The 18,914-nt window shown below is 31.8% G+C and overlaps 1 long non-coding RNA gene across 1 annotated transcript; it reads right to left on the bottom strand.

Annotated features, from left to right (window-relative positions):
* Positions 1 to 11,378: 11,378 nt before the first annotated feature.
* Positions 11,379 to 12,949, bottom strand: LOC121223089 (uncharacterized). The gene is made up of 2 exons (XR_005920463.1): positions 12,603 to 12,949; positions 11,379 to 12,529 (listed from the first exon to the last, which is right to left on the bottom strand). It is a non-coding gene; the product is annotated as an uncharacterized lncRNA (long non-coding RNA).
* Between the last annotated feature and the right edge of the window lie 5,965 nt (positions 12,950 to 18,914).

The raw sequence follows: 18,914 nt of genomic DNA, 5'->3' as shown, positions 1-18,914 counted from the left end.
TCAATACCTTAAAATATCTAAATTTGTGTATTTGATCCTTTAATGACATTTTACATTATTACCCTAAATTTTTACCTTTTATTCAATTTAGTACCTAAACATAAAATTAACCATATTCTCTTCACAAAAAAGTCCTAAATCAAAACAACTCTTCAAACTCAACCATTTTACATCTAAAGGCTTCAAATTCATTAATAGTAAGTTTCAAAACATTTGACAGTTTTACAAATCAGTTCATGGGTTATCTAGATGAAGCTACAACGATATCAAAAACATAAAAATTAATAAAAATCAGCGTTTAATGATTTATTATGTTTGCTTTGGTTTATGGGTTACTAAAAACTTAAAAACATAAAAATATTTAGTTTATGGGTTCGTTATATTTGTTTTGGGTGTTGGGGTTTTTTTAAGTTGGTATTTAATATTTTATTGATTTTGATGCGTTTTTAGGTGAAGAACAAAGACCAGTAGGCTACCCTTTAGCGATTTAATTATTGGGTGTTTACTGTTGCGTTTAAGGGCAAGTGATTATTGTTGTTTACGGGTTGTTGATTGTTGAAAATAGATTCAATTAGTTTGGAATTTTTGTGAATTGAGTTTGATAAATCATCTTGATTTGGGTTATTTGACGTATTTAGGTTATGGAGTGCTTGTGACGGATTTTGAATTAGAATTGAACCAGGTGAGTAACAAAAAATAGCGAACGACGAAAGTTGAAAAATTGCATAGGCAACGCCACACGATCGTGTGCAGGGCCGTGTGTGGCACACAGCCTTGTGACAGGCCGTGTGTTGGACCATGTGAGACACATGGTCTGGGCTATTTGGGCCATGTGGGACACAAGGGCGTGTGGGCCTAAAATTTTAAAATTTTCCCTAGGGTCGTACACATCATTCCGATCGATCGTATGCCCTCCATGGGGTCTGTATGTATCAAATAGACTGTAAAATATGAAATTTGATCATCTGTTAGTATAAATTCTAATATTTGTTCGTATATTTGAGACGTCATATGATAAGTAAACCTTGTAATAGGCTATGAGTAAACTGAAAAATGCTATGCATGCTTTGTATCCGTTATGTTATGCATGTATAACCGTATCATGTCTGATTTCCATTCTGATTTGTATTTGCATTTGGGATGGGTTATATTATGTGGAGGAAGTGTTTTTGTGAATGGCGATAACTTGCCTATTACGCTGGTAGCTCAGCTGCAAATATTTTGAAAAGTGTCATATCAACACTAAGTGGTGCGTAGGGTTGGATGGGTGTTTCATACCCCATATGGTGTGTTGGGATGGTTGGAGAAGGCGTGTAACAGATGGGGTTAGAAATATATGTCTGCATTTGTACTGCTCTGATATGATTCTGTTATGCTAAATCTATCTTTTATAAATTAACTGTTTAAATTTATACGTTATACACTGAGTTTCAAAAACTCATTTTCTGTTTGGCTAATATTTTCAGGTAATCCTCAGACTTAGGCGGGTCAGTGTGATGAGAGCTTGGTTACAATAAATTTGTTACATTTGATTCAATTAAATTTGGATTTAAGCGTTTTGTAATATTAGGACTATTTTGGACTGTTTCAGTTTTTGGGATTTTATTTTCAATTTTTGCATGATACTATTAAAAACGTTTTATTGAAAATGTTTGTTTTCCTGTAAAATAACTAATTTCGAGAAAATAAACTTGGTTTTCTAAAACAGAATGATTTGAGAATTTCTCTGCAAAGTATTCATTTTAGAAAAAGTAAGCAAACATCTTTTTCAACTATAAAGTTAAGTTAGATGTATTTTTCTATAAAACCATGGTTTAAGTAATAAAAGTTTACGATATTTTTCCAAAACTTACAAAAACTTGGATTTAGAACCGTTTTACGTAACATCTCCAGATTTGGCCATAAAGTCTAGGCCGGGTTTGGGGTGTTACAGTTTCAGCGGGAATAGGTTGAAGATGATGAAAATAAAATGGCTATTAACATTGTTTTTGTTTTATTACACTTTTAACATTATTATATTATAAAATAACATATAAGTTTATAAATAAATCATTTATAAATCGTCCACCATACTTAATATGTGTTAATTACCTTACAAAACCCTCCAATTATGATTTTATAAACATTTTGCACATATAAACTAATAGCGATTAAATTTTTTAACTTTTACAATTTAATCCTTTTTCATTAATTAACTATCAAATCACTAAAATTTTTAGACCAAACTTCAATTCGATTTATAGAAACGGGTCCTGATACCTCATTTTCTAAAACCACTTGACTTAAGGGACAAACCACTTGTACTTAACAAATCATTCAATTAGAAAAAAGTATCAGATCAAAATTTAATAAAATACTATATTTGACTCGTAAATTTTAAATAATAATATTTATGGACTCACTCGTCAGATTGGTGGTATCAAAACCACTTTTCCGACACCACTAAAAAATGAGCTATTACAAATAGAATGGTTTGAAATCATTATACATTTTATTTTCACCTAGATGCATCGCATAAAATTGCAATGAGTTTCATGGAGAATATCTTGCTTCTACGCTGAATCATTCGGTACACGTAATCTATTTCAGAAGTATAAACTTCCATTGTCGCTTTTATTAAATTATTGGTTTGATCATTTTTGCCTAACTTGCGTTTAGCTTCTAACTCACCATCACCTTTTTGTAATTCTCAAATTATCTAAACAAATACGGGTTTATCTCTAAAATAAGCTAAAATGAATCCATCTCGCTCAAAACTCAAATGTGCATTCATTGGTTCTAAAGCAGACAAATTTTTTCCTCAGGACGTCAGCCACAATATTGACTTTTCTTGGATGATAATCCATGATTTGATCATAATCTTTAAGCAATTTGAGCCACTTATGCTGCCTCAAATTCAACTCTTTTTGTGTCAATAAGTACTTCAAACTATGTCGATCAGTGAAGACGTGTCATTTTTCTCTGTATAGGTAGTGCCACCAAATTTTCAGAGCAAAAACTACAATTGCGAGTTCCAAGTCATGAGTAAGATAATTCTTCTCATGTGGTTTAAGTTTTGAGAAGAATATGCAATCACTTTTCTTTCTTACATCAGTACACACCTTAAACCATTGAGAGATGCTTTGCTGAACACGACAAAGTCCTTTTCCGACTCAGACTGAGTTAAAATTGGAGCTTCAATCTATATGGCTTTTAACTTTTCGAAACTTTTCTGACATTATTTGAACTATTTAATATGAAAAATAAATTGAAACATGTTATATGATACAATTTATTTGTGTAAATGATGAATTGGGATGAAGTTGTGAAATTGAATTGAAATGTAAATAATTAAAGAGTATAAATATGAAAATGTGAATAATTACAGGGTTGATAATGAGATAATGTATATTACGCGCCCATGTGAACTTAGTAAAATGTTAGGATACAATTGACATGCCAATAAGGTCATATGCACACTTGTATGAAGATTATTATAGGTTTAGCTCAGACGAGTAACCTAATGTGATATGCTATAGGTTTAGCCCAGATAGGTAGCCTGATATAAATTCAACTTGGATGAACAACTTGGTGTGGTGTAGTTTACTCGTGTATCTGAATCCATTTTACTAGGGTTCCATCGGACGAAATATTATAATTGGAATTGGAAACTTAAAAATGTAATGAAATAGATTGATAACAGAGTATGGTAATAAAATGAATTATGTGAAATTGGTATGAGTTTTTGAATTAATAAATGTATATGGGTCTATGTGTAACACCCCTCACCCAACCCGGTTGCCAGACTTGAGTTAATGAATGCTACAACAAACACCAAAATATTCATACATAAATTATAACATTGAATTCAATTAAAATAATCAAATTAATCCAAATTCATGCATAATAGAAGTTATTAGTAAAGCAATGATAGATTCGAGCGTACAAGCATAGTTTAACAGATTCGAGCATGATTAAGGACCAATCTATACATTTTTAAAACTTTTGAACTAGGTATCGATACCAAAATAACAAATATCGATACTTTTATAGTAGGTATTGATATTGTAATTGGTACCAATATTGTTTTGGCATTCTGTCATTTTTAGCTAGGAGTTTTAAGGGTAAAATGGGGATTTTAGCTCTAACGAGCTTAGAAATTTCGTTATAATAGTATTCGAAAATGTTTTTGTCTATGGCATTTTGGAAATTAAAATAATTTTTGAAAATAATATTCAAAAGAATTTCAATTTTGAAATAAGACCTGATTTGTAAAAGGGTCTAAACTATGAGTTTTTAAAAGGCAATTAAACCAAATTTTAAATTTCACCCTATTTCCCTCTTCAACTTTATAAAACCCACGTTAGTCTCTTCTTCATAATTTTGCTTTGCCGTCCATTGTATTCCAAAGCTCCTCTCTTTAAAATTTGATTCCCAAACCTAATTCCCTAGATTTCTATCATTCACCAAGCCATAAATATCCGTAGTATTTTAAGAAAAACATCCAAGAACACCATAAATTTCTCTATTGTTGAATTTTTGGGATTTTTAGGTTTTCGATCAAACATTCTATTTTTCATCAACTAAGGTAATGGTTCGATTCCTTATTAGTTTTTGATGTCATTTGATCCTTTAAATTGAGTTTTTAGCCATTAAATCACATGTTTTAAATAAAAGCCAAAACTTGGATCCTTCATGGTGGATTTTGGGATTTTGGGTAAAATCATGGTTTCAAAGTGTTTTTCAATTTGTTTTGACATGATTAGAAGGTTTCTAAACTTACTTTAAAGATTTATTGAAGATTTCCAACGTTTTACTGAATTTTCATGAAAATTACCATAAACATATCGAATATTTTGACACCATGAATTGGGTAGTTTTGAGTAGTTTAAAGGTTGAGAATCAGCCGTAAGTGAATAATTAGATGAACATAATTAGTTTCAGATAAAAAGATTAAGTATAGACCGAAATAATTGAAATTCAAGTTTGTTATGTCGAAGGTTTTAATTATATGAGAATTTAGCTTAGGCTTGTGTTTTGATTGTTTGAAGTGCATCTTTGGTTGAATGTTGATTTTGTTGTTGTGTAATTTACCCTTGTTGAATCTTCGGAACTGTTAGGACCTTCAACGAGTAGAGATAAAGGAATGGAAAAGCTAGTTTAAGCTTTCAACAATTAGGTGAAAGCGTCATCGATGAGTGTTTGGAATCGTTACTTGTAGACACAATTCATAGAGTTAATTGGGAGCTTAGGAATAGCCTAAACCCTTATTTTCTAAGTTCCAAGTGTAAGCTTTATATTTCCCTTGCTTTATTTTGACAAATCATGTGATTATGTGAATAATTGTGGATTGATTATTATGATGCGATATTGTGATATAAGACATATGTGATGACTATTGTGAATTGTGTAGTGGGCATGTAACACCCCGAACCCGAGACCGACACCGGAGTCGAACACGAGGTGTTAACAGACTTTAAACCCCTTATAAAAATATTTCCCAGACGCTGCCCAATCTGCATACTAGTCGCTTTAAAAATCATATCTTGAGTTTCACAACTCGAAAATCAGTTTCGTGATTTTTCCCTGAAACTAGACTCATATGCCCATCTACATATTTTTTTCTAGAATTTTTGGTCAGGCCAATTAGTACAGTTTATTAGTCAAAGTTCCCCATGTTACAGGGATCGACTACACTGACCTTTGCGCATTACGACTTGGATATCTCCCTGCACAGAGCTTCAATACTGATGCCATTTGTTTCTATGGAAACTAGACTCAGAGAGGAATCTATACATATATGGTATGACTCCTAATTATATCTGGTTAATTTATAATGAATTTCCAAAGTCGGAACAGGGAATCCAGAAACTGTTCTGGCCCTGTCTCACGAGAACCTGAATATCGCTTAACATACTGTCCATATGATCATTTCGTTACTTTCCTATGAAAATAGATTCATCAGGGTTCGTTTACATAATTTATTCACTATTTAATTCCATTCCTACTATTTTTAGTAGGGATGACTTCGACTTCGATGATCCCGAATCCGATAGCTAACGAACAATATCTATAAAACAGAGAGCCAAAGCAACGGGGTAAGCATTTTAAAGCTTAGTAAGTTTCAAGTAATGAAATCGGCTTTGACTAAAGTATTGCATTCACATAGCTAAATAAATCACTTTATTAATTCACATTCTCATAAGCATACTTACTTCACACTTCATCAACATATACACACAAGGTATCAACCTATCTAAAAGCCGAAAATTCGTTAGTCGATTGAACGAATATTATTTAAAGCGAATCGACTTTTTTTTCGAAGCACATGCAAACATACCTTATCGTTTGGGTTTATCGAGCGTATTAATTGAATTTATTGCAGCACAAAACGCTCACATTCAAACCCAAGTTTCTTCGGAATTTAGCCGGATATAACCACAAGCTCAATTGCCTTCGGGTCTTAACCCGGGTATAGCAACTCGCACGAATGCCTTCGGGTCTTAGCCCGAATATATCAACTTGCACAATTGCCTTCGGGTCTTAGCCCGGATATATCAATTCGCACAAACACCGTCGGGTCTTAGCCCGGATATATCAGTTCGCACAAATGCCTTCGGGTCTTATCCCGGATATATCAATTCGCACAAATGCCTTCGGGTCTTATCCCGGATATATCAAATCGCACAAATGCCTTCGGGTCTTAGCCCGGATATATCAATTCGCACAAATGCCTTCGGGTCTTAGCCCGGATATATCAATTCGCACAAATGCCTTCGGGTCTTAGCCCGGATATCATTCAAATGCTCATGCACACATATATCAACAATCATGACACATCCATATTTCACTTTCGTTACTAAGGCTCAAACACAAAGCATTTATTAAACCTTTCCAATTTCGGCTCAATAGCCACACACAAAGAGCATGATTTCAATTGGCTTTATAACATAGTCTCTATGCACATTCGACTATCCATCATAGTATGACTAATCATTTCAATATAATTCAAGTAGGGTCATTACTCGAAGACTTACCTCAGATGTTGTCGAACGACTTCAATGGCTATTCAATTACTTTTTCCTTCCCTTTATCGGATTTAGTTCCCCTTTGCTCTTGGGCTTAAGTTCAACAAAATTTAAAATAGTCATTAATCGACTATTCAAGTATTACTTTCAGAATAATATATATATTGATCCGACTTTCACACACATAGATTATAGTAAGCTTTATAATAATCAATAAATAATTCATTGGCAAATTTTCATTAATGTTTACAACAAAATCACATATTCACTACGAGCTGTTTTCCTGAGTAGCAGTTACTAAATTATTTATAACTGGAGCTACTAAACTCCAAATCACTTTCCGTTAATTTTCCCTGAATATAGACTCGTATATCTTCCATCCATAAAATTTCAGAATTTTTGGCTTGGCCAATCAATACCAGATTTTTCTTAAAGTTTCCCCTGTTTCACTGTTTGACTATTCTGACCACTCTTCACTACGAATCAAATTTCTCATTTTACAGAATTCAAAATGTGTTGTATTTGATCTCATTTGAAACTAGACTCATTAAGGAGTCTAAGCATATAAATTTTATCTTATAATCATTTTTGTACAATTTATAATGATTTTCTAAAAATAGAACAGGGAATCTAGTAGTCATTTTGACTCAGCCCCACAATACTTCAAATATCTCAAGATCGGTAACTCTTTTGTTTTTATAGTTTCTTTTGTAAGAAAATAGACTCTTCAAGCTTTAATGACATAATTCACTCAGCTTCTAATTCAACTCCTACAAATTATGGCGATTTTCCAAAATCACCTTACTGCTGCTGTCCCCAAACAGATTATTACCAAATCAAATACTAACATTAGCATTTCACCTTAATAGCTAGCTTACCAAGCCTTAATTTAACATATAATTCACACATATCACATTCAGCTATATATACATTTATCATATTTCCATTTCAGCATATATAACTAACATTTATTCCGAAATTTTAATATCTAATTGCTTATAAACTTTCTTCGGATGTCGTCGACTAATTGATCGGCTACTCAACTACTTTCGATTTTCCCCGATCTAAATCCAATTTCTTGGTTTCTTGATCTTAACATATTCAAATAAATCTCATTTTAACATATTTTCATTCAATTTAGTCTAATAACGCATAAATGGGTAAATTACATTTTTACCCCTAATATTTCGCACTTTCACAATTTAGTCTTTATTCCACAAAACACAAAATACACAAAATTTGGTCACACTCCTTAAGGGCCGAATCTTCCTAGTACCCATATAAGTCCATACATTTCATTTATTTCACCTTTGAGTCCTTCAAAAATTTATTTTGTAATTTAGCCCTAACTACTCAAAATCACCAAAAACTTCAACACAAAACATATTAATCTTTAACATATCTTTCATTTTTCATCAACAACTATCAAAAAGCTCAAGCACTCATCAATGGCAAAACACAAAATCATCATCAATTCACAAAATTGAACCATGGGTTTTAAAGAACACAAAGCAATGATATCAAAAATGTGAAAATTATCAAAAACCAAACAAAAGACTAACCTTAATCTAACTCCCAATGGCCGAACCTTAGCCAAGCTTTTCTCTTTTTCTTCTTTCTCCAGTTTCGACAATGGAGAAGATGATATGATAGTGGCTTCCTTTCTCTTTTTTTTTTTATTCTTTCTTTAATTCATTATGTCTCCAATAACCCAATTTCCTATTATAATATCTAATTCAACAAATAAATTGCCCATCATCAATCCATCTTGGCCGGCCACTATAAGGGAATTGGGCAAATTTGACATGCAAGTCCACCTTTGTGTTGACATGCACTAATAAGCCCTTTAAAATTAGCCTATCATATTTCACCATGTCTCATGTTGATCCCTATTTAATAATTCCTCATACAATTGGCAAAATTAGGGAATGAAATTTCCACATATGCATGTACACACATAATAAGCATAGAAGATAACAATTAATTATTTTCATAACTCGGTTTTGTGGTCCCGAAACCACTTCCCGACTAGGGTCAATTTAGGGCTGTCACAGGGCACGATATACATACTAAATAACAGTGATAATGATATGCTATTAATGCAAATATGCAGTGGAAGTAAGCGATATTTCGATAAGTACATATGTGTTGAATTGTGGAATATGATATTATTATGACAGGTTATATGTAAGAATACTTGTATGTGATATATGATGTACTGATTTTAATGCACACATATGTGGTTGGATATGTGATAGCTCAATGAGCATTATTGTGGCACTTAAAGTGCAAAAAAATGTGAACATGATAAGTGCGTAATATGTAATAGACTGCGATGTGAACTGATGAATATGAATAGAGATGATGTGCATTAAATCAGTAATTAAAATTGTGTAATTGTGGATATTTTGGCCTTATAACCTCTTGAAACCGTTGGATATATTTGGCATGCCATAGGGTTGTAAGTACTCACCTATATGTATTGTGTTTTTGGGCATTGAGGCCCTGGGACAGGTTGAGAGATAAGGGAATATGAGCTAAGCTCCATTCAACGGGACATGTTTGGTTTGTTGGAGAGTGTTAGCTTTATGCTTCACCTTGTTGGATATGTTCGACTCTATGAGTCAATCGGTGTGTTGGAGATCCTTGTATCCGACCTGTGGTGATAGAGCCCACTTTTATGTTTCATAACTTCATGTGCCAAATTATAGTTTAAATGTGATCTTTTATATTATGACAATACGATATAAGATGGCTGCATAAACATGTGAATAGTATGCTAAATGAGTTGATTTAAGTTTCATGAAAATGTTAGTATGTTCTTGTAGTAAATTGCATATGTAATTGTGGTTTGGGTCATTTCCATTTAAATTGTGAATGCATGTGAATATATCAGCTAGACTTGTGAGTTATTAAAGCATGTATAGGTTGTTTAGTCTCGATGAATTATTGTTAAATGAATTATATATATAAGCGAGTTAAGTGTAATTGCATGTAGGAGTATATGTTAGTTTTATGATTTGATGAAATGTGAATACGTTATTTTGACTTGGTTAAAATATAATTGTGAATGTGTTGTAGTATGCTCTTGTTTAACCTTTGATATCGTGTTTACTTTGTGGGCACTGAGCTTGTTTAAGCTCACCCACTCTTTCTAACCTTTGTAGATATGAGCGTTTGCGATGTGAGTGGTGCAGGGATACCAAGGAAGTGATCCAAGTTAGGCTTTAGTATTTGCGTAGGTGGTATTAATATTAATCTTTGAACTGTGGGGATAAGGCAATGTGGTTAGACTTTGATTGATTATTCTTGTGGTCTTCATGATATTCTATGGGTTTAGTTTTCTGGAACTTTTGATGGATGTCATAATTATTTTATTGGTATTGTTTTGGTTTGAATATTTGCTATGTTGAAGTGCCATGAACTATATGTATGGTCAATGGACATCGAATAATGTGGTAGAACTATTGCATAAATGTTGCAATGATGTTTTGGTTATTTTCATAGCTTATTTGCTCTTAGGATTTATGGACTTAGAACTTGTTATGTTGAATCCTTACTTAGACATGTTTTCGACGAATGAGTTGTTATTATGGTTGTTTTGACGATGGTTTGATGAGGTAAAATTTGCATGTTGAATAGTTATTAGTTAGAATGGATTATATGCCTTAAAATGCTATATTTTTGCTATTTAGAGCAGGGGTATCGATATTCGTGTTTTAAAAACGATACCCCCATGATTTTTCAAAGTGTAGGAAGCCAGTAACGTAATTTGGTATCGATACCATATCACGAGTAACGATACTCGAGGTAAAATAATCGATATTTTATGAAAGGTACTAATAATTTCCGAGGTTTTAATTTTTAAGCGAGAAACAAAATGTTATTTTGGTATTGATCTTCCAAGCAGTATTTGAGAGAAATATCGATACCTTTGATACAATATCGATACCTACGAACTTGTTTTGAAATTTTGCTGAAAGATTCATATGCATGTTGTAATTGCGTTCTAAGCTCGATTGATGTTTGTATGGCTTAATTTAACATTGCTTTGAGTATTCATGACTTAGGAACTCTATATATGTTTAAGATTGATAATGTGACATTAATCGCATGTTCGATGTGATGTTTGGCTATGATTGTTGAAGAGGCGGTGGTGTGAAATCCTAATATTCGGGCTTGACGTCCGGGCTGGGTATAGGGTGTTACACATAATATTTAAAATGCTAAATTCAGTCAAAGCATAACATATACAATCACATAGCCCTCTTAGGTACATGCCAAATATTATATACCTCTCTTTCAAACCAACTAATCTATATCATGACATCATATTGCCTATACAATTGCATACTCAAAATGTCATCTCAAATACCAAATACACAATTCAAACCATTTACTAATGCATATGTTTTCAACAAACATATTCTGTCATAATCACAACAACAAGGATTTCAAGCCATACCACTATATAAGTAAACCAAAGCAACTCCTAAGTACATGCCACACATAATCGAGAGATAATATGGTTAAAAGACTACCAAATCAATACCGGGATAGTGTGAACTTCTCGACGATAAGCTTGGCACATTCTGCAAGTTGACGCTATAGGGAAAAAGGAAACTACGGAATAAGCATTACAAATGCTTAGTAAGTTCACAGGTATTTAATACCAAGTAACTTACCTCAGGATATAATTATACACTACATGTTACTTAGCTTGGTAAAGTTTGCCTATCATGGCAAATCAAATATAAAAAAGGTGAGTTCAACATTTATCATACCATATAGTAACTCAATCATATAACATTTCAATTCACTTAATTCAACACTTCATTATCATTCACGAGACAAATAATCATTTAATCAATTCACTATTTTAAATATATCATAAAAGATAGAATTGGAACCGACAAAAGCAGCTTAATAAAATAATTAAAATACGTCATTAGATAAAAAATTATATAAACACATTAAAAATACATGAATATGTAAAGTAAACAATATAAAAAAAAAATCTAACACAAAATACAGAACGAATGTGGGCAACATAGACCGTGCCAGCTACATTTTCCCATATATCCTACTTTTATTATATTTTACTGATTGTTAATTAAAATTATTTTAAATATTCTACAAAAAGATTTTATTGGGTTTGTAAATTAAATTGTAAAAACTTCAGTTACCTGGCAAGTAGAGATTAACGGGGCAGAGGGTGGAGGGCAGACGAATTTGGTTTCGATATGATACATTCAAAGATAATTGGTAAGCTGATATTGCTCGAAGTACTGTAGTTGCTTCGGAATTCGGATTATATTGATCTACACATCTTTGGTTGCAGTATACATTTGATATTTTGATTAATTAATAAAGATCCATACATTAAATAGAAATTGGACTTACAAATTGAATCCCAGTGTCATTGAGAATTCCAATTCCTACACAAGCAAAGTTGGCACCAACAAGAAGCTTCTCTCCACTCAGGTATGGCAATGTTGGCCGTCCAGAACCAATTTGCTCGCCTGAATACCCCCACAGTATATATACATTAACATAGTCCTCTGATATCAAACCAAATTGAATGAAAGAACTTACTGATAAGATCTGGGATGTTAAGACCATTAGAGAAACGGTCGGTAGGCCTATGAATCGGATTGTCAATGCTATAGGGGTAATGCATCAGCTTCGGCAGTGGTTGCAAGATAGTTGTTGTTACCGTTATCAATTAGTGAGTCTCCGACCTCGAAAAATGCCCTTGTGGCCTCAGCTTGAGGAACTACATGTCCCAATTTAATTAGCATACAAGAAAACACAAGAAAGACGAAAGACTTCTCCATTGAAATGGCTCTAAGATACCCTACCAAAGTATAGTTCTCTCCCTTAACAGTGAAAGCATAGACGGTACCGCTTAATACATTATATACACAAAGTTAGTTGGATTAAACTCTGGGTTTATTCCATTTGATGAAATTTAATGCAGTGTGCTACTATCTATGGAGTTAGCTAGATAAGAATTATTTAAATATTTATAATATTTTTTTTGTAGTTATAGTTTATATTTATATCAATAGTTATTAAGTCAAATAATTAATTCGATAAACTAAACTTAAATGTAGATCTTAAAATTTCTAAAACTTAAACATTTTTAGTAAAATCTTAAAATTTTCGATATTAAAATTTTTTGTTAAATCAAAATTTTATTTATATAATACAAATATAATTTTTACAACATGTATTCTATATATTATCCACAATTTAGAAGTTTTTTTATTTTTAAAGTTGGTTAAGTTATAACTCTCATGAGAACCTTTTTGCATAAAAGAAGCATTCAGTGCTCTCATCATCAATTATTGATCAGTGATGCCCATTTAATAAGGTATAGCACTTGAGCTTATATTATGCCCAATTATTAAGGAGATGCTATAATTGACGAAGCTGGGAATCTAAAAAACCAGAATACAATTAAGCGGCCCGTCTGATCAACAATACATATTTAGTAGTCAATTTAATGATGTGTCCCAGACATATAGACATTGATTGTGATAAACTGTTTTTGGATATGGTATTCATAAACATAAAAAACAAAACAAACTTCGGCATTCAATTCAAATTTAAGCATAAAATCGAAAACGTACGTGCAGATTCCTTTCAAAGTTTAAGTGTCTCACCTCATTATCATGACAAATGTAAATTGATAGGGCATTGTCACGACATCATTAAAGACGGTCAGAATATTAATTTCGATCTTATTTAATGATTCCACTTTCTTGGCTAACTAGCCTTAAGGAGGTCACATCTAACCTATACTTTAAGTAAGACTCAAGATTAGACTCTACGAGATAATCATGAGACAAAAGATTAAGGGTCTATTTGATTGCCAGTAAAATATTTTTTGTAAAATGATTTCTGGAAAATGTTTTACTTTTCTGTAAAATGATTTACTGAAAAATATTTTCTGGTGTTTGATTGAATCTGTGTAAAATATTTTCGGCTGTTTGGCAGATTTCCTGGAAATATTTTTCGAAAAAATTGTTTTTACATATATTGATATATATTAATAAATTTTTATATTTTAAATTATTTTTACATATATTGTAATGATTTATTTATAATAATACTCAATTATTAAGCTACAATATTAATCGTTATAAATTAAAAAAAATTAATATCAAATAAATTATTTGTAATTATGTTAAAGAAACAAGTATTGAATAATTAAAAAAACAAGTTACTGGAAAGTCGATAAACAGAAGCAATTTTTTACCGGAAATGAAGGAAGGAATGAAGGAGGCGATAGAGAGGAGAGCACAGAAAATGTCTTACGGAAATTGAAAGGGTAAGACATTTTCCCTAAAATGTAACCCATTTTCCTTTGTTTTGGAGTTCATTTTCCAAATGGAAAATGTTTTCCGCCAATCAAACGTTGGAAATGTTGGAAATGATTTTCCAGAAAATCAATTCCTTCAATCAAACAGACCCTAATTTCAAGTCCTAATTCCTCTATAAATACTCCCTCCAAAAAAGAAAGGGGTAGATAAGAAAATATTAAAACTATGCTCAAATACGATTTCAATCTCTTCAAACTACTATTATAGCAACTTTTCGCATCATTCATTGTGTGAACCGCTTCCATTTAATTGGTTCTTTACGAACGGAAATTTCCTGCTCCAATGAATACCACTATTCGTGCCCTTGTAATAGCATGACACCACCTTTTTTTTTGAGTTGTAAAGTATTTTTCTTTTATAAAAGATTTTTTTCTCAACTGATTTTTCAAATTTTATATTACAGAACTTAAAAAAATAAAAATTATAGTAATAAATTAAAATTAAAAATTAAATACATGATAATATTTTAAATTTATACAAATTAGAAATAAAAATAGTTGAAGATTGCCTCAACAAATTTAGTATATCAAATTTTGAAATTTTGATTTTTCAATTAAATTTGAAATATTAAACCAAACAATTAATTTTTTATCCATTAAGTTTTTATATTTTAATAAGTATTGTATAATTAAAAAGTTAGATTTAAATACATATGTTCAAAGATTGAGTTGTCCATTCAAACTCAAAAATCTACTCAAATTTTGAGAGGGTTTCGACAAAAGTATTATTACTAAACCAAATTTAGGCGAATTTGAGCAAATCTTGAGGCTTGTATCCCGGGTCAAGCCGAGCTTGAACAACTATATAAGGCATTGACACTATGCATAGACTCGACTTGAATTTGAGTTAGCTCAACTCATGAACATCTCTAGATTTAAAGCAAACCTCATTACTTTTTAAAAAAAAAAAACTTTTCAAATTAAATATTTTTTTGCCATAATATATATACTTTAAATTTTTTTATTGATGGCAAAAAATATTTAATCTGAAAAATAATTTTTTTAAAAAGATGGAATTTATGGTTGAGATTTTCTTTAAATATAAAAGTGTTCACGAGTCGAGTTGAGTCAAATTCAAGTCAAACCTATGCACGGTGTCGATACCGTATATAGTTTTATCAAGCCCAGCCCGACTTGAAATAAAAATCTCCAATTTTACAAAAATTCACCCATATTTATAAATTATTAAACTAAACTTGTTTAGGTTTATCCGTTTTTTATTTTTAAAAATAATTGATTTTATTTAATATTAATTAATTATATTTTACTACCATTATTGAGTTGATATGAGATATCATACTCATTTGTTTATCTTAGTCTACTTGAGAATAAAGAAACAAGAGATTAGACTATGCAAGATGTCATTCACTGTTTGTAACATTGAAATTGTTTTAATGTTTTGCCAATATTGCAAGATCCTATAGGGTCAAACCTTATAGTTGAAATTATCAGAACCCATAGGTAGTTGGAATCATATTTAACTGTCACATGCACTAAATTAATTATAGAAATGTTTTTATGATTAATTTAATTTAACAAAGTTAAATATTAGATACGATATGTATACGTACTTGATTTACACGCATAGAGGATACAATTAAAATAATATATGAAGTAGATTTCACACAAATTTTAACTAGGAACATCTTTACTGAAATTATTAAATAATGACATAATTTTCAGTTTGTTGGGGATCAACCCGATTAAGCAACGAACAAGTAAATATAACGGAAGAAATTGAGAAATTGAACACACAAATTTAATGTGGACAAACCCGTCCAAAGAAGATAAAAAACCACGAGCAAAGATAATTTTACTATAATGGAAAAAGAACGAAGAGTACAAAAGATGGAGATGAAAACTAAACCCCGAAATACAAAAATAAAGAACCCTCAAACCGTAAACACAAAATTCTCCAAAAGTGTTATGAGTTTTAATCTTTTAATCGGTGTGTTTTCTAAGGTTGCAAAAAAGCCTATTTATAAGCTAAATTCGTAGGTCAAATAATAATAAAATAATCTAAACTAATCAGAGTTCAATTGAAACAAATAATTAGAATTTAATCGAGAGATTATCTCTCAAATCTGACTGAAATATAAGGCATGCTCAACAAATCTCCACCTTGACTCATATTTCCACAACGCCATCTTATCCAAAGCCTGCCACGGGTCTATCTTGAACTATGCAGAGAATTAACTTAGTTGAATCTGTGCTTAGATGCTGGATCCAAAAGAGAATTAACTAACCCGAGTCTAATTTTTATGAACACAATGCCCTAACTTTTCAAAACCTGCATCCAAAAGAGATTCTCTCTTCAACGAAATGACCATACCATTTCCCCTCCTATGACTAAGTTGCCCTCACTCTAAACGAGTTGAGTTTGACTCCGTAATGGACGAGGGACATCTGATTTCACCAGTCATTGTAGCACCTTCCAAAATATAAAGATTACCAGTTATTTTACCTTTTAACAAAATAAGATCCCCACGAGACACCTTAATACCGCTCGATTCGATGTTGATTCTGCAACCTTTCGAGTCTAAAATAATCAATGAGATAAAATTCTTTCGTACATTAGGTACATACCTGACATCTAAGAATGTCCTAATTTTCCCGTTGTGCATCCTAATTTTAACAGTACCAATACTGGTTGCCTTATCAGATGAATCATTTCCCATACGACAAATCCACCTTCAACTGAACTGTATGTAGAGAACCATTCTCTATTAGAACACATGTGGAAAGAACATCCCAAATCTAGAATCCACTTAAACATAAGCTTGAAGCGATCATTCGTTGACACTAACAAGAAATCATCACCACTTTAGTCAACCAAATTAGCACTAGATAGATCTTTCTTGTTACTCTCAGCAACCCTTTTATTTCGCAGTTTATAACAATTTGCTTTGACATGACCTAACTTCTTACAATAACGACACCTTTTGTATTGTTTCTTTGATGCTACCAAAACAAAAGCTTGCCTATCTGCCTTGCTATCCGAACCAAACTCATTGTGGAGTTTGTATTTACTTAACAAATGACCCGTCACATCTTCGAATGAGAGTTTGTTTCTGCCATAAATCAGAGTCTCCCTGAAAGACTTGTATGAAGAGTGTGAAGAGCATAATAATAACATAGTTTGATCTTTATCGTCAATATTAACCTTAACATTCTTTAAATTATTCAAAAGAGTAATAAATTGACTAATGTGATCTTTAAGAAGCTCATCTTCATTCATGCGAAACATAAATAGACGTTGTTTCAACACTAAATAGTTAGCCAAAGACTCAGTCGTATAAAGAGTTTCTAACCTTTTCCAAAAGATGGATGAGGTTTTCTCCATCATTACCTCTTGCAATAACCTATTCGCGAGGCACAACTAGATCACAGACATTCCCTTTTCATCAAGCTCTTCCCATTCTGTCTGATCTAGATTCTCAGGCTTTTTCATGATAACAAACTTTTTCAAGCCAGTCTAAACTAAAATTGCCATCATTCGAACTTGCCACATATTGAAATTTGTAACACCATCAAACTTCTCAATGTCAAACCTTATTGCTGCCATATATGAATGGGCTGATCTACGAAAATTGAACTAGCTCTGAAACCACTTGTTGGAGATCGACTAAATTAAACAATGAACAAGTAAAAATAGCTGAATAAAATGAGAAATTGAACACAAAAATTAAACACGGAAAACCCCCTCTAAAGAGCATAAAAAACCACGAGCAAATGTAATTTTACTATAATGGCAAAAGAACGAAGAGTACAAAAGATGGAGACAAAAACTAAACCCCAAAACCCAAAAACCAAGAACCCTCAAAATGTAAACGCAAAATTGTTAGCTCGAAAGGGTCAACTCAAAATCATCGAACTTGCCACATATTGAAATTTGTAACACCATCAAACTTCTCAATGTCAAACCTTATTGCTACCATATATGAATGGGCTGATCTACGAAAATTGAACTAGCTCTGAAACCACCTGTTGGAGATCGACTAAATTAAACAATGAACAAGTAAAAATAGCTGAATAAAATGAGAAATTGAACACACAAATTAAACATGGAAACCCCCCTCTAAAGAGCATAAAAAACGACAAGCAAATGTAATTTTACTATAATGGCAAAAGAACGAAGAGTACAAAAGATGGAGACAAAAATTAAACCCCAAAACCCAAAAACCAAGAACCCTCAAAATGTAAAAGCAAAATTGTTAGCTCGAAAGGGTCAACTCAAAATCATCGATAGGGAGTGTAATGACTCATTTTTAGTGAAATCAGAACAGTGGTTTTGGGACCACAAATCTGATGTCATAAAATTTATTTTAATATTATTGTAGTATCTACAGCATGATAATATGATAGTATAAAAAATTTTGTTAGGAAATTTTACCGTTTCTATGCTCAATTTGTGAAAAAGAACTAAATCGCGTAAAGTGCAAAAGTTGTGTTCTATTAGCTAAAGGTGTTAAATAGCTATAGAACTTTAAAGTGGAGGTCCTTATATGGTAATTAGCCCA

This window comes from Gossypium hirsutum, chromosome D11 (genome assembly GCF_007990345.1).
Source record: "Gossypium hirsutum isolate 1008001.06 chromosome D11, Gossypium_hirsutum_v2.1, whole genome shotgun sequence".
In the NCBI taxonomy this organism is placed as follows: Eukaryota; Viridiplantae; Streptophyta; class Magnoliopsida; order Malvales; family Malvaceae; genus Gossypium; species Gossypium hirsutum.
The sequence above is the reverse complement of the archived record's forward strand: the minus strand, read 5'-3'. Positions and strand labels throughout refer to the sequence as shown.